This window comes from Lithobates pipiens, unplaced genomic scaffold, assembly GCF_037356315.1.
Source record: "Lithobates pipiens isolate NorthernLeopardFrog02 unplaced genomic scaffold, aLitPip1_a1.2 Scaffold_3, whole genome shotgun sequence".
Classification (NCBI taxonomy): domain Eukaryota; kingdom Metazoa; phylum Chordata; class Amphibia; order Anura; family Ranidae; genus Lithobates; species Lithobates pipiens.
The window spans coordinates 111,084,004-111,107,758 of record NW_027507790.1 but is presented as its reverse complement, the minus strand read 5'-3'; positions in this window follow the sequence as shown (position 1 = coordinate 111,107,758).

The following is a 23,755-nucleotide window of genomic DNA, read 5'->3' as shown; positions in this document are numbered from 1 at the left end:
TTTCTAACAATAGCTCCTTTAACAGTTATTAATGGGTACAATGGCCACCTGAGGGTAACCTTTGTAGTGCCATTTGTATATATATAAATAAGTGTCCACTATCTTGCTGTTTATAAATGAATGGTGATAGATAAATAGTTAAACAAGAGTGCATGCTTCCTCAAATCCCCTAACTGATTGCATTCATGAGGGGGTCTATTTATCAATCTTTTCACCAAATGTTCATAAAATTTTCACTCATAGAATTCATTCATTTTAAAATAGAAACGTATGTAAAATATGTGCAAACATTAGGTGAAACCTGTGTGATCTTGGGTGGAAACATTAATAAATAGATGCCTAAAGGTGGATAAAAATGGATCAAAATTTGTCCTGTTCCCAATGGCTGACATTCAATCTGTGTGTTACCCTCCCTGTTCAACAGAAATCAATCAGTAGACTGACGCCTGATAAACGAAACTGCTGGAAAACTTTCATTTGATTGGCCACTGCAGCTGTACAATAGCATAGCAGGGAGGAGTCTTCATCCACCTCTATTATGTGGGTGAGGAAATCAATTTATTTTCCTCTTTCAGCCTGCTGGCTTAGTTAAAAAAATCATGTATATCCAGCTTTAGTTGAAAAGGTCGGTGCACTAATGCTATAACTCAACGTAAGTGTGCTAATTATCTTCATATAGATTTCTTCCTGGGCTTGCTTTTAGTAAATACATACATACAAGGTATATGTATGTCAATATAATGGTAGAATATTCCTAAAGAATAATTATTCCTAATAGAAAGATCAGAAGCTTTTGTCTATTGCCCTAAGGTAGTAATTGAATGATGATACAAGAAAGTAAAAAGGGCTCACATCTCACAGTACTACTGAAAATAGATTATATACATGGTGTAATGTGTAAACGGTATAAGCATATACTTAAAGCGGAGTTCCAATCCAAAAAAAAAACAGTCAGCAGCTACAAATACTGCAGCTACTGACTTTTAATATATAGACACGTACCTACCCAGGGTGCCTACGATGTCCTCACCCAAAGCCGATCTGTCTCTCAGCTCCCAGGTTGAGGCGCCAGCATCTTCGGTAAGGGAATCGGGAAGTGGTTCCCACAGCATGGTTCCCTAGTGCGCATGTGCGAGTCGTGCTGCACAATCTCATTGGACCCTGCTGTCTTCTGGGACCTCTGTGTCTCACCGAAGACAACGAGGGGGACGGAGGAGGGGCTAAACATGATGTAGATAGCTGCAGATACTGTGACGATCTATGCCCGGAAGTGGGAGCAAATACCTGCATTACAGAGGTATCTGCACTCCCTGAAAGGTGCCAAATGTGACACCAGAGGGGCGGAATCCAAAAAGCAGAAATTCCACTTTTGAGTAGAACTCCACTTCAATGAATAAAAAAGTGTAAGGCTGGATCTATATTATTCTGTCTGCATGTAGCATGCAATGTAATAGACATGCATAACTGGGAATTGTCCCACATAGTTTGTCCCACTAAATTACAAAGCTTGAATGTGAACCAGCTCCATTGGAAAGAATTAGACTCCTATTTAACATGCATTTTCATGCAGCAATATGCGCATATTTTGCTGCGTTAAAATTGGTAAGTATAAATAGGCCCCCTAAAGTTAATATTTTCATTGTTGGCATTGGTAAATATATAAAGTTTTTTTTCACAATTACTGCATTCTAAATATGCATTTATGTGTATCAAACTGAATTAGTAATTCAAATAACATGCTTATTGGAGACTTATGACTTAGTTTGCTTTCAAACTGCTCAGAAACCTAATTTTCTCACAGTTCTGTTGACTCATTTTCTGCAAATGACAAATATTTGGCAGAAATTACTGTCTTTCAAGCCATGTATTGTTGTGTATGTATTGTCGTATATGTATGTATTGTCTCAGCTGGTATATTAAAAGTTTGATATTCAGTAAAATTTAAAATAAATATGTAAGGTAATGTAATCAAGAGTTGTAATAAGATAGATAGATAGATAGATAGATAGATAGATAGATAGATAGATAGATAGATAGATAGATAGATAGATAGATAGAGTCATTGTTATTAAAATTATTATTCACTTTTGCAGTTAAATGAAAAGCCTCATAATACAAATTACATTAGGAATGTATGTTGATGATGAAGAACATTCCTTTCAGCCTCGTGTATGGGAAATAAGTGGGAGTTGTTTAGAAAAGGGCATGAATACCTCCTGGAGTGGTAATTCCAGCTGCAGGCAATTAGACAAACCACACTTGGTAGAATGCCTTAAAGGCGGCTCTGCACGGTTATGCACCTGTTTGTTTTGGTTGACACTTTAATGACCATGTCAGTGTGTATTCTGGCCAAGAATGGGAATCAGAAACCTAAACCAATTCCATGGCCCTTAGATAATCATTTGTTTCATCCAATTTCAACCAGACCTGCTGACAACTGTCATGTTTACAGGTACTAGATGTACTGTATAAATCTTTAGGTACTAGTCTTAGCTCATTTTATTCTAGGGGTAGGAGTCTATTGGTTGGTACAGTACATTGCAGAGTATTTTGATTGTTTAAATGAATCCCCACACACTTTAGGACTTGTTCACACCACAATGTTAGTGTTGAGGATATGTTTTGCATACGCATTTACATGCCTTTTCAATGTATTTTGCTGCATTGTTAATGTGTTCTGGTGAATTTGTATCCTACTTTTTATTTTGACACTTGAACAATGTGCTTTCTGTTGCATTTGCATGCGTTTAGAAGTGTTTCTGCATTCTGGGTGAAAAAACTGCAGCATCCTCTACTTATTTAGAAAGAAAAGAATGTCTTCACATCATTGGAAAGTGCCAACGATTTTATTCCAAAAATAGCAAAGACAGAGTGTCCGAACCCAGGAGTTGACGAGTGCATTTTACACTGACCTCAGTGCTTCTTCAAACGAAATCCTCTACTTATTTGCAATGCACTGGAACTAAACACACTTGTGTAAACTAGGTCTATGGAAAAACATGGGATTTACTGTACATGCCGACACTCAAAATTACACACAGTAGAATTTGTTTGGTTGAAGTCAATAAAAAAGTACCAGAATGTTTCATTGAGACAGGTAGCAGAACCGTCTTCAGGGAACCAAAACAAAGTCATTAATAACAAAAATTTCCTGTATATAACTTCCACGTGAGTATTTAATTGAGAATAACAGTGCACCGCTGGGTTAAAATATTTTTTGTTCAATCCTTAAAATCTACCCCAAGGTAAGCAAAGCATGGTGAAATCCACATATTTTTCCACACTGCAGGAACAATATTATTATTATACATGATTTATATAGAGACAACAGTTAATGCAACACTTTACAACATAAAGGGGGATAGTAAAATTACAATACAGTTCAATACAGAAGGAAAAGGAGGGCCCTGCTCATGAAGACTTACAATCTAAAGGAGGGGCCAGTACAAAAGGTAATAACTGCAGGGGATGATCTGATGGAGGTGACTCAAGTACGGTTCTTAGGTGAAGGTGGGGTAGGCATCCCTAAATAAATTAGTTTTCAAGGACCGCCTAAAGCATGACTGGACATACTGAGGCAGGAAGTCCCAGAGGATGGTAGAGGTTCAGAAGAAGTCCTGGAGGCAAGCAAAGGAGGAGGTAATAAGGAAGCTAGAGAGCAGGAGGTCTTGGGAGGAGCAAAGAGGACCATTTGTGCACTATCTGCAAATGAGGTTGGTGATGTAGCTGGGGGCGATGTTGAATTTTATACAATGGGGTAGGGGAAGCCAGTGAAGAGATTGTCAGATTACTTTGTAAGGTGTATTAGTCCAGCAACAGCATTTATAATAGACTTTAGGGGGGATAGCCTGTGTAGAGAGTGAGGAGGAAGTTGCAGTAGTCAAGACGAAAAATAGCCAAGGAGTGAATGAGTTGTCAGGAATTCTGGAAATGTTGCGGAGGTTAAGGTGGCAAGATTTAGCCAGTGATTGGATGTGGGGGCTGAAGGAGAGGCCAAAGTCTAGGATTACACCTAGCACTCCCACATGTGTGGAGGGACCAATGATTGTTCCGTTGATCTCAATGGTGAAGTCATGGGTAGGGGATGGAGGAGGAGGAAATAATACAAGCTCCGTTTTAGATAGATTGAGGAACTTGTGTAAAATCCATAATGATATGTCACTCTGTAAGTTTATTATATGTGAGTAGATTTAGGGGGTGAGTTAAGGAGTGGAGAAATAGATCATTGTCATCATCAGTGTCATCAGCATAGAGGTGGTATTGGAATCAGTATGATGGTATCAGTATGATGAGGGACCCTCATCAGCAATGCTTATTCCAAGTATTTACATTCAGTATGCTACTGTTATATTGCTATGGAAGAGGTTTGCATTATTTTCTTTTCTTACGCTTACTAAAAATTTTTATATCGACAACCCCAGTGGTATAAAACATTTGTGCATTTGAGAACAAAGCATAACAAATCTTAAAAAATCACCACCAAAGTAATTATTTTATCTGCTTATCTCTATATGTCAGCATAACATTCTGTGTATAGGTATACATTTCAGGTTTGCGGCTATCATGTGTTCAAGGTGAATCCTGTGGATTTGAGATTCACCTAGGAGAATTTTTTAAAGCCATAGAAGAGCCAAAAAGGGGGCATTTTAGTTATTCTTTCACTATAAATGGGTAGGAGGGACACAGAACAGCTATACTGTCAGTGAATTGGAAGCTGTTGTTGGGAAAACATAGGGATATCTGAAAAATTGCATAAAGAGTGATAGTTATGCTGGCCATAAATGGTTGAATTTTGAAAAAAAATTCTTTAGAAAATCGAAAATTTTGTTGATTCTGTGATCCGATGGTGCCACCATTGATTTCAAAATTTAACCAACCAAGCCTTCAATTTCACCTCCTGTTGCTACAGAAAAGAATTTTTGGCTGGGAATCTTTTTTTATTTTCAGGAATTTTCTTTTCTTGCACATGCGCATTTCTTTTTCAATTACATTTCTCGCAGGATTCTTCCATCATTGATTAGAAAAGCGTTCATTTTTCAAAACACTTCCAACATGCCAGATTACTCAAATTCGATGACCGCTCGAAAATCAGCTGTTGCTGCAGCCCACTGGTGTGAAATTTGAATGAGAATTCTCAGATAAGATTTTTGAAAGAAAATTATTTTGAAATTTGACCATGTATGGGCTGCCTAAGGAAACAAATTTAATCTTGATTGCTTCTAAAAATGTAACACTCACAATTTATTGTGCACATATTTTAAAATAGTATTTTTTCTATACTCTGTCTTAAAAAACATGATATATAAATGCTACTTTGAAAGATGAGCACACAATTGTTAGCACTACACATATGATCCCATGGTAGTACAAGGTAGTTGATATTTTTTATAGAAAAGACCAGTAGTTTAATAAAACAACTGGTATCTAGCCATACCTGATCTGTTTATTAAAAAATAATAACTTCCATTCTGTTAACAATGCATTCTATAAATACCAGTTTTGAGGGAAAAATGAATTCTGAAAAAAAATATGTTCAGGTCAAATGTCTAGAAAAAACACTACAATCATCAGCGGTATTTATGGGCATTTATGAGAATTTTTTTATGATAGGTATGCGTGCGCCAGTATCTAAGTCATTTATTGCTCCCGGCATTCCTTTGAAAGCATATAAGACAGACTTGTGGATGTTCACATGTGTATTGTGTCACTGAAAATATAGGCTTAAACAAACAGAAGCCCCTCGAATGCTCCTATTGTGTATATATTTGTATTTCTATCTATGGGCTTGTGTATGTACAGTATTTAGACATACAGTATATAGGACATATATGATATTAGGGTAAACTAGCAGTGACTGAAGCAGTTTTAAGCGTCATTGTGTGACTTCTCTGAGTCCTTCATTATTATTTGGAGTAAATATTTTATCTGTAGTTGCTATAGAATTATAATAAAGGGAAATACATGTATGTATATGATAAATTATGGATGTTCCAATTTTTGAAGTTAAATTTGCACAGACAGCCTACCAACCCTTGGGGACTAATACACATGTAAAACACTATAATTTTGTATGGACCATACTATTAAAACAACATAAAGTATTAGTGTTTTAAGCTAGCCATAGATGGCTTAAATTTCAGCCAATTTCTGCTAAATTTGACACATTTCGAGCCATGGTTCACCATGTCAACACCATCTGACTCAACATAACATTAATTTAAAAATAAACTGAGCCAGGTAGAAAATTATCAGCCTAACTGTGACTGTATCTTATCAGATGTAGGCACTGGCAGCCTTAAAGTGGTTGTAAACCCCATTCATGAAATTTGACCTAAGCACATATATACTGTATCTGTAGTGTTTACTTATCTCTCTCCAGAGCTCTAAGTGGCGTGCCTTTCTGCTGTTCTGTTCCTCTGTTATCAGCAGAGTCACTTCTGACAAATTCTCCGACACATGAGATAACATCAGCTGAAAAATGTTGTCAGATTGGGGGCTTAGAGGTAGATAAGCAGAGTGCTGATCTATTCAGGGTACAGCTCTGCATGTTCCTTTGTTCATCTGCCTATGTGGAGTGGGTTTGTGTGCCTTTCCTCCAATCAGCTCTCACACAATGTAAGCCCAGACTCTACACACACCAGTATGTGCTGCTGAAACAGGAAGAAAGGTTTGTAACATGATCTGCACTTTGCAAAGAGTGTAGAAAAAGAAATACAGCAGCTATACATGTAAAACGTATGTAGGAAGATTTGTTTTATCTCTGTGTATCATCTGAGGCTATTCAATTCACTGGGTATAGGAGAGGGTTTACAACCACTTTATTCAATAGCTGTCAGTGAAGATTACTTCATACATGCTGTTTAGCATTAATAGGTGAATCAAGTGATATTCTTCTATTAAGCCTATGGGCTTAACTAGAAAATCTAGCTGTGCATGGCTAGTTTTAGAATTACAGTAAATCATATGCAGGCTAAAACAACGCAAAGAAAAATGATATGTGAAATTCAGTAACTATATTTCAGGTTATAGAAATACGATCAGTAGACTATGACCATTAACTGGTTGTTGTGGGTTACAATACTCTTTACTTTGATCTTTACCTTGACAAAGCTGGCCATATAAGGAGTTTGATACAGGCCCTAGCAATTTATAGTTATGAACAAATATATTGGGGAGGAATTCAATAAAGAAATAACAAATAGATTCAGAGATTTCCTCTCTATTTTTTAGATTATAAAAAATTCTGGAAAGTAAATCATTGCTATTTTGGCATGTTCGATCATTCCAGGACTATATTTAGGAGGATATCAATCCACTGGGGCCAAGAGTCCAGATCTTCCCAACCTTGGAGTGTCTGGACTCTGAGTTTAAAAAGAGTTGGGAAAAAGTATTTCAGACTTGATCACAGAATTTGATGGAAATTCTAACAGGAGAATATAACAAAAGATCATATGCCATTGATGTAGATATGATTGGCTTATGTGGAAAACTACAACAATTTAAAACTCATAAATCTCAAAAAAATTAAGGAAAATAAACTAAAATGACATCTGGAGGTATTCAATAAAGAACTACTAATTAAAAAAGATATAAATGTACATGAGATAAAAATGCATTTCAAGATTTCCATCCAGCTTATAAATAGACCCAAAATAAATACACTAACAATAAAGGGAACTTTAGTCAAGGACAATACTCTGCTTCCTCTCAACAAACATCTAACCCTTCACTAGTCACTTCACAGGCACCCTATAAACACAAAACCGGACAAAGAATAAAACCTCGATACTATGGCGATTCTACACAAGGTCAACAAGCTAAAAAAACAAGTATGGTTCACAAATCCTTTCACCCTACAACACCAACACTGGGATTAATCCTGGCTAACTCTATGGCACAAGACAACACACTTTATCGGAGGGTGATCACTCCACATAGAAATCACCAATGAGAGAACCTTCATCTCAATCTAATATTTTGTCTTTTGAATCGCTAGATTTAATCTCTAGTGATTTTTCTTTTTTATAACGAATCCCAGCAGATGTCAGATCATCACAGCCCAATCTCAACACCTACATACAAGTAGCACTGTAAAATCCCAAAAATACTTTAATATACAAAGCAAGATTGATATAAATGTAATCAATCTTTCATCATACAACTTATCTGAGGATGAAACAACAGTCCTCACAAGGGGACTACATTTTTGTCCAAGTCAGAATTTGAATAAATTTGAGGTATATAAAGATCTCCAATTGTTTGTTCATAAATTCATTCTAAAAAAAATGATATCAAAAACAAGAGTTAAATACAAAATGTACCCACAAGAAAATCAAGTACGTGATCAGCTAATTTCCCTCTTTGAGGAAAATGATACAGCTGACCTCATTGATCACATTGATCTTCCACAGATTCTTCAATTGTGGAAGAACAAAGTCAACATACTAATACAAACCCAAATATATTGTCATTAAAGAAGAAATATGATTTTTATACAGCACTGAGCATTAGTCCAAATTCTGCCGCTTTTCTCAAGTTAGTAAACAAAGACTTGGAGAAACTAAATATATGCACAAAATGTTCCACACATTTAAACAAAAATGAAGCCTTAGCACTAAAACAACTATCTGAGAATAACATTACAATTGAACCTGCAGATAAAGGTGGCAACATTGTCTTCTTAGACAATGAAAAATACATCAATATGTGCAATAACATCCTCAAAAACCAAGATTGGTACCACCGTATCTCAGCAGACATTGTAGATGGATAGGAATTCTATGTACTAGTGGATGCTGCCTATTTGAACAATACAATAACAAAAAAACACATGGAATTTTATTAGGAACAACTTCCCCAGAATTCCTACTTTTTATGCACTTGCAAAAATTCATAAAGATGCAACAAACCCACCTGGAAGAACCATCATTTCAGGGATGGGTTCAATCAGTAAAAACGCAAGTAAATTGACAGATGAATCTCTAAGACTTCATGTCGTATCACTAGTGTCTTATGTCAAAGATACATTTTTTACAAATTATTGATAATTTATGCATCCCGATCATGTATTGCTAGCTGCAATAGATGTTGAAACATTGTATAGTTCAATTCCCCATGGTATTAGTTTGGCAGCTATCAAGCATATTCTGCTACAAGCAGAAGATAGAGATCCATTTTACAATGAGTTTGTTCTTTCACTTTTAGAATTCATTCTGGTACATAATGTTTTCACCTTCAATGGCTGCCACTACCTCAAGGTGCAGAGGGTTGTGATGGGGACTTGTTGTGCACCATCATAAGCCAACCTGTACCTGGGGGAGTGGGAGAAGATGTTTTTGGCAGATGAAGATTTGTTGATGTACATGGACCATATTCTGGGATGGTATCGATACATCAACAATATCTTTATCATCTGGTATGATCACCAGATATGCTCCAGCAATGCCTTTCCAGAATGAATAAAAATGACCTTCATTTAGGTTTACAATGTCCTATGATAAGGAACGTATTATTTTTCTGGATGTAGAGCTATATAAGGGATAGGGATGTGCAGTGTGCAGCAAATTATATAGAAAGCCCACAGCTGGTAATACGATACTGCACGCTGAAAGCTTCCATCCAAAGTCCTTACTCAATACCATATAGTCAGTATTTAAGCATACGATTTAACTGCTCAGATGACAACATCTATAAAATAGAAGCAGCAAAACTATGGGACAGACTCTGTCACTACGACACCTCTTTTTACCTTTAAAAGAGCCACGTCTGTGAGGGACAGGGTTGTGAATAGTGAGTTCAAAGGAGAGACAGGAAAAAATCATTGTAAATACAAAGGAACCTACATGTGTTGGAACTGTAACTACTGCAAATGTATGCTTACTCCCATTCTTCCAAATGACCAAACTTTTCATTCTAAACATTTTGCGAATTGCAAAACAATTGGTGTAATATATATGCTACAATCTAGCTGTGGCTATTTTTATATCGGAAAAACAGCATTGGAATTTTGGAGAAGGGCTTATAGGCATATAAGTAGTATGCAGGTATGCAACCCAGATCTTCCTCTGGGATGTCACGTAACAATAATACATGGCGGAATTTTTCCAAATATCAAATTTTTGATTCTAGATCACATACACCCTAGCCCTAGGGGTGGGGATTGGAACAAAATTCTTCTCCAAATAGAATTGTGGTGGATTCATATGTTGAAAGCCACAAAGTCACCAGGTTTAAATTAAATTAAAATTTTTGTTTTAAACCATTCCTTGAAGGTTTTTCATCTGGATGAATGGAAAAGTAGACTATATGTATCTATCATTGAATCCTATTTTTCCATTATAACCCCTTTTCCATTCTTGGGATAACATGTATGTTTAAACATATTTACATTCCCCATGTCTTTCTTGTCCCCCCTTCTGCTTTCTTCTTTGTTTTCCCCTCCTTCCCCCTTGTTCCCTTTCTTCCAATTATGTACCTGTACCAGACTTAAATTTAGTTGTATTATGATATTATAATATTTTTTTCTGCGGATTCAGTCTGAATGCTGTTATATAAAACAATATATGTGCTGTTGTTGCTGCTTGCTTGGATACTTGTGATCCTTGTGATATTCAAATATGAATTGAAACATGGATGTATTTGTACTTTTTATAATATGTACGCTCCATAATTATAACCATTGCTTTGGTGTGTATTATTTCCTGTGTAGTCCATTCTCCCACCCCTCTTTCAATAGAGGAGCCATTAAACACATAGCCACCTGAGCTGCATGCTCGTGATGGCAACTATGAGGTTACAGACATTTTTCCCATCTCCATCTGATCTCAATTTTGCTCCTCTTGTGGACATGCACAGTCCGCTGGTGAAGCATTCTGTGTCAGTGGGCAATCTGCTTGTAGAATCATCCCGTCGTGCCGGCACTGCTTGCATGCGCGTTGTGGGTGGTGCAGTGCACACACCGCCCAGAGGGCCAGTACGAGGAGCCCGGCTTCCTCTTCCTCTCTGTCTCCAGGCTTGTCAGCTGCCACAATATTTTGCACCAGTTGATTGGAGAGGGAGGGGTATATAATCCACAATCTGCAGCACGTCCAACATCCACCACATTTGGCTGCTGGATGTCAGGATGTGCTGCTGCTCACTTGGAGATCCCCTAAAAGGTAGAAACATCTATTGGTACCTGGTAAACTTTTTTACAACTATACTAAACTTTTGGCTCTTGATCTCTGCTGTGATATCCAGTTAATGGCCATTAGAGGATAGGACTTTTTCAACTAGCTACTGCCTTAAGATTGAAATAATACATACTATAAATAATTAATACCTAACATGGGGCTCATTATGGTCACCATATGGAAACACCATACTGTGCCTCATTTTAATTAAATGTTTTAAATACCTTTCAAAATATTCCCCCTTTTTAACAATAGATAATTAGTCCTACAAATGACTAATTAATTTTCCATCTATTATACCTTTGTAGCTGAAATCAGCTCCTTCACAATAGAACCCTTCCCCTGCCCTGGCTGCCTATCACCTAAAATATTCAGGTACAGTCAAAATAGCAACATCAAATATCGATAATTGGATATTGATTGAGGACTCACTTAATAAATATATAATACATTTTTTTCACTTTTTATTGTACTCTGGCAAATATTTATACTCTCCATTGCACGATCTACCTATTTTTGACCGTCTCTCTGGAATAGGCATAACATGCATACCAAGCATACCATGCGGCTCTAATTTTCTTTGTGATTGTGTGATACCCAAGCACAGTCTTCCTTTTTGATGCTTTTCTTCTTTTTTCTGTATTTAAATGTAATATGATGGAATGTTAACTCACCACATTATCTAAGGCCGCGTACACACGGGCGGACTGTTCGCCCAACCTTGTCCGCTGAACAGTGTTTGGGCGGACAGTCCGCTCGTGTGTGGGCTTTCAGCGGACAGTTTCAGCGGACAGTTTGACGGACAAAGTCTTTCGGAAATTCCGAAAAACTGTCCGCTGAAACTGTGTTTGAGCGAACAGTCCGCCCGTGTGTAGGCTACTTTCGAAATGAGCAAACTGTTCCCGCTTGGAGGAAAGTCTGCTCATTTCGAGCGCGTGTGAAGGTAGGCGGGGCCCGCGACGGAGACGTCGCGGGCTCCGCCGCCTGGAATGGGCTTAAAGGGGAACCCCAACGCCGAAAAAAATCGGCGTGGGGTTTCCCCCAAAGTCCACAACAGACCCTTGTCCGAGCACGCTACCCGGCCGGCCAGGAAAGGGGGGCGAGCGAGCGCGCCCCCCCTCCTGAGCCGTACCAGGCCGCGTGCCCTCAACATGGGGGGTGCCTTGGGGAAGGGGGGGCCGCGCGGCCCCCCCACCCCAAAGCACCTTGTCCCCATGTTGATGAGGACAAGGGCCTCTTCCCGACAACCCTGGCCGTTGGTTGTCGGGGTCTGCGGGCGGGGGGCTTATCGGAATCTGGGAGCCCCCTTTAAGAAGGGGGCCCCCGGATACCGGCCCCCCACCCTATGTGAATGAGTATGGGGTACAATGTACCCCTACCCATTCACCTGTGAAATAAAGTACAAAAAAAACACAACACAGGGAAAAAATATTTTATTGCACAGCTCCGGGGGTCTTCCGTCTTCGGGGGTCTTCTCGCCAGACTCCTCCGCTATCTTCGTGTAGCTCTTTTGCTAGCGGAGGAGTCCGGCTTTCTTCCTCCCTGCCGCCGGCCTCTTCTCCCGACTTCGGGGGTCTTGTCCCCCTCTTCGGTTCTTCTGCCGGGCCACCGCGCCTTCTTGTAGCTCTTTTGCAGGCGGTGGCCCGGTCTTCTGTCGCCGCTGCCTTCCGTTCTTCTGTCGCCGCCTTCGGTTCTTCTGCCGGGCCACCGCGCCTACTTGTAGCTCTTTTACAGGCGGTGGCCCGGTCTTCTGTCGCCGCTGTCGCCGTCGCCGCCTTCCGTTCTTCCTCTTCTTCTTGTTCTTCTTCTTCTTCTCCAGGAGATGTTGACACGTCGCTCTCTCCGGCCGGAATGCCAGAGCCGCGCTGTGCGGTCACTTATATAGTGACAATGGGACGGGGTCACATGGTATATGTCACATGGGTTGGTCACATGGTGACCCCGCCCCCTTACGATGTCATAGTCCCCATGTGACATCAACCCATGTGACCAACCCATGTGACATATACCATGTGACACCGCCCCATTGTCACTATATAAGTGACCGCACAGCGCGGCTCTGGCATTCCGGCCGGAGAGAGCGACGGCAGAAGAACCGAAGAGGGGGACAAGACCCCCGAAGTCGGGAGAAGAGGCCGGCGGCGGGGAGGAAGAAAGCCGGACTCCTCCGCTAGCAAAAGAGCTACACGAAGATAGCGGAGGAGTCCGGCGAGAAGACCCCCGAAGACGGAAGACCCCCGGAGCTGTGCAATAAAATATTTTTTCCCTGTGTTGTGTTTTTTTTTGTACTTTATTTCACAGGTGAATGGGTAGGGGTACATTGTACCCCATACTCATTCACATAGGGTGGGGGGCCGGTATCCGGGGGCCCCCTTCTTAAAGGGGGCTCCCGGATTCCGATAAGCCCCCCGCCCGCAGACCCCCACAACCAACGGCCAGGGTTGTCGGGAAGAGGCCCTTGTCCTCATCAACATGGGGACAAGGTGCTTTGGGGTGGGGGGGCCGCGCGGCCCCCCCTTCCCCAAGGCACCCCCCCATGTTGAGGGCACGCGGCCTGGTACGGCTCAGGAGGGGGGGCGCGCTCGCTCGCCCCCCTTTCCTGGCCGGCCGGGTAGCGTGCTCGGACAAGGGTCTGTTGTGGACTTTGGGGGGACCCCACGCCGATTTTTTTCGGCGTTGGGGTTCCCCTTTAAGTCCATTCCAGGCGGCGGAGCCCGCGACGTCTCCTTCGCGGGCCCCGCCTACCTGTACACGCGCTCGAAATGGGCGGATTTGCCTCCGCCTTACGTGGGCGAGTCCGTTCATTTCAAAAGTTGAGCGAACTGTTTGGCAAACAGTTCGCTGAAACAGTCCGCTCAAAAAGTGCCGTGTGTGGCCATGTCCGTCCATGCTAATTTTGAGCGGACTGTTTGCCGAAACTGTTTGACGAACAAAGTTGGGCGAACAGTCCGCCCGTGTGTACGCGGCCTAAAAGTAAATGTAAGTGTACCTACAACATTTTTTTCCTCAAATTATGTTGTAGATACATTTTCCTCTTCAATATACATCCCTGAAAAAGGAGCTATCTATACTCTGAAACACGTAGGGTATTTTATCCAATTTGTGTAATTTCTACTATGTTACTACTCAAAAATACTTTTACTGATAATTAATTAAGTGTGCCTAAAAAGTCCACTCTAGGGGGTTTCTTCCTATTTTGGACCCAATAAAGAAATAAGGACAGTTTTTCTGGTGCTATGGTTCTTTAAAAATGGCCTGCACCAAATTCAGAAAGCTCTTCCATCCATTTTGGTAACTTTACCTGCATATAGAGCAGATTCAGTTAGTTCTTAACAGTGACACTTTTACAAAGGGGTTCTATTAGAGCAATAAATGAAAAAATAATTCACCACCATATAACAAGACTAGAGGTAATTAGGACCTACTCTAATTGGTGTACAGAGACAGGTAGAGCGCCTGTCTTCAGTGTAGCAGAATGGCATATTCCGCACTGCTACTCCCTCCCTGTCACTGGTTGTTAAGGAAGCTGTTGGCTTCATAGCCGATGCTGCAGTAGGTGGAGTCTGACAGGGAAGCTGAGACACTAGATCCTCATCAGGTCTGCTCTCACCTTGTGATTGACAGCAGGCGGTGTGTGGATTTATTAGGCGATAGCAGCCTGTCTATTTGTTAAGGATCCACCCACTGCCTGCTGTCACTCACAAGGGGAGCAGACCTGATGGGGAAAATTGTGTCTGTAAATCCAATTCAGACCCCCAGATACAAAACTTTCTGCTGTTCTCTGCTGTTGCACTGTCTGTGTGACAGCTTCATCCGCAGGGAAGGACCATTATACTGAGGTTGGAGAGTCTGTATGGACACCCTGCTCTCAATAAGCCTGCACACTCACAGGATACATGAAGCTGTTGCCCACAATGATATTTGTCATGCTGTGGAGCATTGGAATTTCAAAGCGTGTCTTAGACACTCTTTCTGAATTCTAGGGATTGTGTTTGTAAACATTGAATTCTTTATAAAGTCATCACACCTTGCTAAATTAAACTTTTGTTTGAGCTGATTTTAAATATTTGCACTGCCTGAAGAGTACAGAAAGACTGAAGGTTACACACTAATTCTGACTACATAAGTGCACTGTTTCATAAATTTGTAATCATTTTATACATTTTACAGAGTTCAAGGAATAAATTAAAATGAATGAATACATTAATATAAATGTAACCTTGGGCATAGATGAGATGGTTCGGGAAGCCTGGCAAGTGATTGAAAAAAAGAGTGGCTGCAGCCTATGGCGAATTCTTTTTAATTTACTGGATAATAAAACATGGCATTATTTTACAAAAATGACATGGTTTACTTTACTAATCAATGCTTACATCACAAATGAGGTCTCTGATCTTAAAACCACGTGATACCATTGTGATTTTACAAGGAGTATAGAACCAGATTGTCCATGTTTAAATTACCTAGGACAACAAATGATTGGTGAACTTCAGCCTGACCTGGAGCAACTAGCACTAATCATGATATCAAATGTAAAGTGTATTCCATAACACTTACATACACAACTTATAAATTAAATATTTGATGTGAAACATTCCACATGCACACAATTATGACCTGCACCCATTCTAAAAGTTACTGTTCGTTCATGAGCCTACATTTACATATAAACTATAAATTAAATATATTTCCCAGCTCAACTTAGACGAAAGCCTTGTACACACTATATATAAAAAAACTGTCAGCTCCAGTCAGAGCAGCTGTGCTTACTTTGCATAGTGAGTAGTAAGAGAGATCCCTGCATCAACATTGTTTGTGTTGATGAGGGGAACTATTCGTTTTTTTTTGATCAATAAAAATTGGAAAAACAGGGATGTTCTAAAACTTTTAACTGGTGGAAAATGTACCTGTATTTATATAAATTATATTGTCAAAATTATTGGGACAGCTGCCTTTACATACACATGAACTTTAATTGCATCCCAGTCTTAAGCCTGGTACACACCACAAGTTTTTTTTTCATTCAACCCAGAGGGTTGAATGAATAAAAAACTGGCAGCTCTGGTGGGAGACACTGTACTAACCATCTGAAGTTAATACAGTGATCTCCCCCTATGAGCTGTTGTGTTCTGATAGAACCCCCGCCAGAACATTCTGATCAGCGCTCTCTGCCATTGGCTGAGAGCGCTTATGGGGAGTTGGTCGGCTGCTGGTTTTCCAGCATGCATGTCCGACAGCAGCTGGATAAACAATCGACTTCTGTCGGACAGAGTGACATATACACGGACTGAATGTCGGCTGTTTTTTTTTTTTTTAATCGGCTGATGTCTCCCAACATTGGGCCTGTGTAAATGGGGCTTTAGTCCGTAGTGTGCAATTTTGAGTTGGCAGCTATCACAGTTTCAATTCTACTGGGAAGGCTGATAAGGTTTAAGAGTGTGTCTATGGAAATGTTTGACCATTCTTCCAGATTTCCTTGCATATTTGAGAGGTCAGGCACTGATGTTGGACAAGAAAGCCTGGCTCGCAGTCTCCTCATAGTCTCCTCTCTAATCCATCCAAAAGGTGTTCTATCAAGTTGAGGTCAGGACTCTGTGTAGGCCAGTTATATTTGTCCACCCCAAACTCCCTAATCAATATTTTTATGGACCTTGCTTTGTGTACTGGCCCAAATCATTTGGTGGAGGGCGGATTATGGTGTGGGGTTGTTTTTCAGGGGTTGGGCTTGGTCCCTTAGTTCCAGTGAAGGGATTTTGAAACGCATTACGGAACACCCCACACCTTATCTTGGATACCTATACAGAGTGTTATATTGTATGGTTTGTGGGATTTTAACATGTACCTTCAGGAGATATAACTAACCCTTCTATATTGTCAGCATGTGTATTTATAGAGAGAAAGAGAGAGAGGGACACACACGCACACACATACATACACACTGGCAGGATAAATTGCCTTCTTATATTCACCTTGGAATGTGCAATGTTTGTTAGCTGGTATGGGTCAGTCACCCCCTATGTCTCCAAAGGAACAAGAGATTCCCAGAATGCTGAATCTAAAGCCGCGTACACACGGGCGGACTGTATGGCCTACTTAGTCCGTCATACAATCCGACGGACAGTCCGTCATACTTTCGAATGAACGGACTTGACCACACACGGATGCACAAACAGTCCGTCGAAAGCTTGCGCGATGACGTGTACAGCACGTACGACGGGACTAGAAATAGGAAGTCCAATACACAGCAATGCACCCTTCCTCCGTGTAAATCCTTTCTGAGCATGCGCCATTCTTAGTCCGTCGAACTAGCCTACTCACGAGCGGATTGTCCGCTGAAACCAAAGTATGACGGACAGAATTTCGAAAAATCCGAAATACTTAGTACGCCAGACTGCATGCTGAAAAAGTCAGCTGAAGCCCACACACGAGCGGACTGTCCGCTGAAATGTGTTTCGACGGACTATGTAGACCATACAGTCCGCCCGTGTGTACGCGGCATTAGGTTAACTTAAGTCTTAATAATGTATTCATCAGAGACTGTGATAGGGAGGTTAGAAATTTAGCTGCACAGAGATCAGTGATGTGTCACACACAGCCATGCCCCCCCACAGTTAGAAAAACACCTCAGGACAAACTTAACCCCTACACTGCCACCTAGTGGTTAACCTCTTCACTGCCAGTGTCATTTACACATGAATCAGTGCATTTGTATTGCACTGATTGCTGTATAAATGGCAATGGTCCTAAAAATGTGTCAAAAATGTCCGATGTGCACACCATAATGTCGCAGTCATGATAAAAATCGCTGATCACCTCCATTTAAATAAAATATGTTAATAAAAATGCCATAAAACTATCCCCTATTTTCTATCCACTATAACTTTTGCACAAACCAATCAATAATCGCTTATTGTGATTTATTTTTTACCAAAAATATGTAGAAGAATACGTATTGGCCTAAACTGAGGAAAAAAATGTTTGTTGTTGTTTATAGCGCAAAAAATAAAAAATGCAGGGGTGATCAAATACCACCAAAAAAAGCTCTATTTGTGGGAATAAAAGGACGTAAATTTTGCTTGGAAGCCATGTTGCAAAACCATGCAATTTTAAGTTAAAGCGACACAGTGCCGAATCGCAAAATGTGCTCTGGTCAGGAAAGGGGGAAATTCTTCCAGGGCTGAAGTGGTTAAGAGAAAAGGAAAATGGTAGGTTGCTTGCATTTTAATAATTTAGTTATCCACTTGACCTCCAGAAGATTTACGCCTTTTATGACCAGGCCATTTTTTGCTATGCTGCACTGCGTTCCTTTAAATAACAATTGTGCAGTCATACAACGATATACATAAATTACATTTATGTAATTTTTTTCCCCACAAATTTGGTGGTATTTGATCACCACTGGGTTTTTTATTTTTTATAAATGAAAAAAGCCTGAACATTTTGAAAAAAAAAATATTTTACTTTCTGCTATAAAACACATCAAATAATAATAAAAAAAAAATTAATTAAATGTCATAAATCATAAATTTAGGTCAATATGTATCTTGCTACATTTTTTCGGTAAAAATACCAATGAGCATATATTGATTGGTTTGCGCAAAAGTTATAGCGTCTACAAACTATGGTATATATGCTGCTATTTTTATTGATTTATCTTTTTATACTAGTAATGGAGGTGATCAGTGACTTATAGTGAAACTGCGATATTTTGACGGTCAATCTTACTTTCAAAATATTTTATTTTATATTAAAGGCACTTACATACGTAAAACAGTACACAAACTAGCAGTAGCAGGGCGGGCCTGCTGTCACAATGTAAGTAAAAAAACATGAGACATTAGTGAAAAAACAGACAATATCAAGTGTGTACAGTCTGCAAGCCCTTCCTTATCGAGGGGCTACATCGATAAGAGGTAAACGGAGGGTGTCCCCCCCGGGAGAGCCCCCCAGGTAGAACTATTAGGGTAACTCCCAGGAGCCCCCATCCCGACACCCCTACTAGGGAACTTGCTGTGCCAGGATGAGGGAGTGTCCTCCCAGGCCCCTCCCTCGCAGAGGGGAGAAATAGTCGGGGGATCGTCTGCCGTGGGTACCGCAACATTAAATTGGACTGTATGGTAAACTTGTCAATTACAGCTCTGTTGAGCAAACCAAAATCTTAGAACGACTAGAAGGACAGAGAAGAGAAGAAAGGAGAAGAAGAGGAGAACAGAGGGGTCGGGGGAGGTAAGCTATGTCCTGAAAGGGTGAAAGGATATAGCGAGGGAATGTTTCACAATCAATGTAAGGATGGGTGCTTTAGGGGTGAGGTCTGGTTCCTAGGGGAGGGCCTGGGGGTACCCCCGGCAGCAGAGAGATTCCCATGTAACGGGCCCAAGGGTCCCACACCTTTCGGAATTTAGGTGTGGTGTCTGACAGGATACCTGATAGTTTTTCTTGGGACATTATCCACGATATCTTCCTCTTAACTGCGAGGAAGGAGGGTTTGGGTTGCTTCCATGCGGAGGCAATCGCAATTTTGGCTCCTAATAGAATAAAATAAGTTAGTTTCTGAATGTTACCAGCCATCAAAGGAATCGGGGTATTGAGTAACGCAACCTCTGGAGTTCTCGAAACCCGGCAGCCTGTGACTAAGTAAATCAAGTTGAATACTTTAGTCCAGAACGAACGGAGTCTAGGGCATTCCCACCAGATGTGGATCATGGAGCCACGAAGTTGGCACCCCCTGAAACATAAGGGATTAGCCGTGGGATATATTCTGGCTAGCCTTACTGGAGTGAGGTACCACCTGGTTATCAATTTGATGCTAGCCTCCATTAGTGAGGTGTTCTGGATCCCACGAAAGGATCTGGCTAAGGCCAGCTGCCAGGATTCGAGACTCCCAGAGGTCTGGAGCTCAGATTCCCAAGCCGTCATATAGGGGGATTTACCCGTTGGGGAAGTGAGAGCCGTGTAGATCACTGAAATACCACCCCTCTGCTCCCCGACTCCACCACACCAGGCTTCATATTCAGTAAAGGGAGGAGGAAGGGGTTTGTTTTTCCAAAGTGAGTTCAGGTAGTGAGATATTTGGTGGAAGCGGAACCTCTCTGTGTTTGGTAGCTCTAAGTGTTCGATACAATAAGCTAGGGAAATCGGACCCCTGGAATTAAAAAAGTGACCTATCCGGTATAGTCCCTTGTCCAACCACCATCTGAAGGCCTCAATATTCAGACCGGGGGGGAAGTCATGATTACGGAACATGTGAGCAAGGGGTCTTATAGTGGAGACTAGGGAAGGCTCTTTGCGAAGGCTGTCCCATAGGGCACAGGAGTGAGAAAGGGATGGGGACATGATGGGCGGCCTGGCTTTGGGCGGGCACCACAATAAAAAATCTAGTGTATAGGAGGGTACCGCACAGCGTTCTATGGACTGCCAGTCCGGTTTCTCATATTTGGAGTAGATCGAGGAGAGTTGGGCTAGGCGAGCTGCAAGGTAGTATTTGTGGAGGTTAGGCAGACCCAGCCCCCCTCTGCGTCTATGCAGGAAGAGCGTGTTTTGCGGTAGACGGTATCCCTTATTACCCCAAATATATTTCAGTATTTTGCTTTGCAGAGAGTAAAGGTGGTCCTTCCGAACTGGTATTGGCAGGGCTCGAAAGTAGTAAAGGATTTTGGGGAGAAAGGTCATTTTTATGGAGTTAATCCGGCCAAGCCAGGATAATTCATGTTTAGACCATGAGGAGAGGTCGGTTTCCAGCTGTCTGTATAATTTGGGGTAATTGTGGGCATATAGCATCTCTATTTTAGGTGTGAGGGAGATACCCAAGTATTGGATGGCAGTGTCACTCCATTGGAACGGAAAGGATTGTTTGAGAGAGAGGACTTGGTGAGTGGGGAGAGAAACATTCAACGCCACAGACTTGGAGTAATTAACCCTCAAGCCTGAGACCTTGGCAAAGTCGTCCAATACCCGGGATAAGTTGGGTAGGGTTGTGAGGGGGGAAGTGAGGAACAACAGTATGTCGTCCGCGAAGAGTCCACATTTGTGCGTTTGACTACCGCATTGGACACCTCTGATGTCCATATTGTGGCGGACTGCGATCGCCAGTGTTTCAATGGCTATTGCAAATATGAGGGGGGATAGGGGGCACCCCTGTCTGGTCCCCCTGGTGATGGGAATTGGCTCAGAAAGGTATCCCTGCATTCGAATTTGGGCCCTCGGCTGGGAGTATAAGGCCTGTAATAAGCCAAGAAAGCGAGCCCCAAATCCCCACCTGTCAAAGAGCTGGAAGATGTACTGCCATGAGACCGAGTCGAAAGCCTTTTGAATATCTAAGGAAAGGAGGAAGCCAGATTGTCCGGATCCCCCTTCCCAATTAGACTGCAAAATGGAGATAATGTCGATCGCCCTCCGAATTTGGTCAGGTCCCTGTCTGCCGGGAATAAAACCAACTTGATCCTTGTGGACATAGCGTCCAATAAAGGAGGCTAGCCTATTGGCCATAACTTTCGTAAGAATTTTGAGATCATTATTAATAAGGGAAATCGGTCTGTAGTTGCTGACATCTTCCAAGTTCTTGCCAGGTTTGGGGATGACCGTGATATACGCCGTGTTAAGGTGGGGATCCAGGGGGTCTCCATTAGCTTTATGGTTACCGAGATTGGCCAGGTGGGGAGCTAGCGTGTTGGCAAAGGCTTTATAGTAAGGGATCGAAAGGCCGTCGGGACCAGGGGCGGAGCTTTTTTTAAGAGTCTTAATGACTTCCAGTATCTCCTCTGTCTGGAAGGGGGCTTCCATAACTTGTTTGTGAACGTCCGATAAGACCGGGATGGGCAGACCCTCCAAAAACTTTGGGAGGAGGTTATCTTTGGGGGGTGGGGAGCTACTGTAGAGAGAGGTGTAGAATTGCTGAAAGGCATTCAGAACTGTGACCGGATTAGACGTGGGCGGGAGTCCCGCGCTTCTGATCCGAGGGAGGGTGCTCAGCTTAGTTCTAGGGGAGAGTCTATTGGCCAGGAGAGTGCCTATTTTATCCGCCTGTGAGTAAAATTTGTGGCCAGCCCACCTAACTGATTTTTCAGCTTTCGTGGTGAGGGCGAGATTTAGTTCTAAGCGAGTCCTGTCTAGTATGGCCGTGGGGGTACGGAGGGGGTCCTTTTTGTGAAGAGCTCTGAGTTTAGAGTATTCCTCTTCTAGCTTCAGGATGGTTGATTGCCTTTCCCGTTTTATTTGAGAACCCAGTTGCATGAATTTTCCCCTAATGTAAGCTTTGTGCGCCGCCCACAGGGTCTCGGGGGAGACATCAGGAGTCGCATTAATAGAAAAATATTCCTTCAATGCTTTGTCGAGATCTATAACTCGTGATGGCTCCGAAAGGAGGGATTCATTTAACCTCCAATGCCTAGGATGTCTCCCACTCGAGCCCCCCAGGGCCGTCACAATTACAAGAGAGTGATCTGAGATCACTGTGTCAGTGATGGAGGCTTTGAGCATCCTGGGAAGGAGCGAGGAGGGGACAAGTATGTGGTCTATGCGTGCATATGATTGGTGAGGCGCTGAGAAGTGAGTGTAGTCTCTCTTTGTGGGGTTTAATTCCCGCCAGACATCGGATAGCCCATGAGCGTGTAGCAGTTTGGCAATCCGTAAGCTTGCCTTTGTGGGCCTGGTTAAGCGGGGACGTGAGGGGGAGGATTTATCAAGTCCTTGATCAAAGGCGACGTTAGAGTCTCCTCCGACAATAACCGTCCCCTCTAAAAGAGGTGCTAAAATACGTAGCATGGATTCGAAAAATTTGGCCTGACCCGTGTTCGGGGCATAGTAGGAGACCAAGGAGTACAGTTGGTCCCCCACAGTGCCCTTTACAAGTAAAAATCTGCCCTCCGGATCCGCTTTTTCAAAACTCTTATTGAATTTGCATGTTTTGGCCATCAAAATGGCCACCCCCTTGGTCTTGGATTCCGCGTTGGCTAAGAAGAACTGAGGGAAGTGGGCATGTAGGTACTTGGGACTATACCGGATAGGAAAGTGGGTTTCCTGAAGCAGAATTATATCTAGTTTCAGGGATTTGTAGTAATCGAGGGCTTTTCTCCGTTTGATGGGGGAATTAAGACCCTGAATGTTGTGGGAGGCTATCTTAAGCCTAGCAGCCTGTGGGTCAGCCATGGAGCAGAGGGGGAGCCCAGCATCTGAAAACGACCTCACTTACCCAATCTATAGCTGGGATCTTGGTGAGGGCATTGAGATCGGTGGCCCGAGGATGTCTCCCAGTATACCATGTCGACTGGGTTGGCTCAGCCCAACCTGAGGAGAAAAAAAATAGTGTCATGCAAACATTCAACGGGGGAAGCTTACCATCAAGGGGGAAGAGAAGGGGAGAAAGGGCAAGGAAAGAAAGGGTTCCTGAGAAGAGAAAGAGGAGATCAGGGCAGGAGACACCCCCCGAAATCCCAAGCAAACACAATGAAGACAACCGACCCATAAGGTCAGGAGTCCCGACCCTCAGACGCCTGGGAAAGGCCGAGGGAGGGAGAGTTACACATGTGGTCCCTCGCGGAACTGGGGACCCCTAGTCGGGTAACTACCCGAACTGTGAAATCAACTTT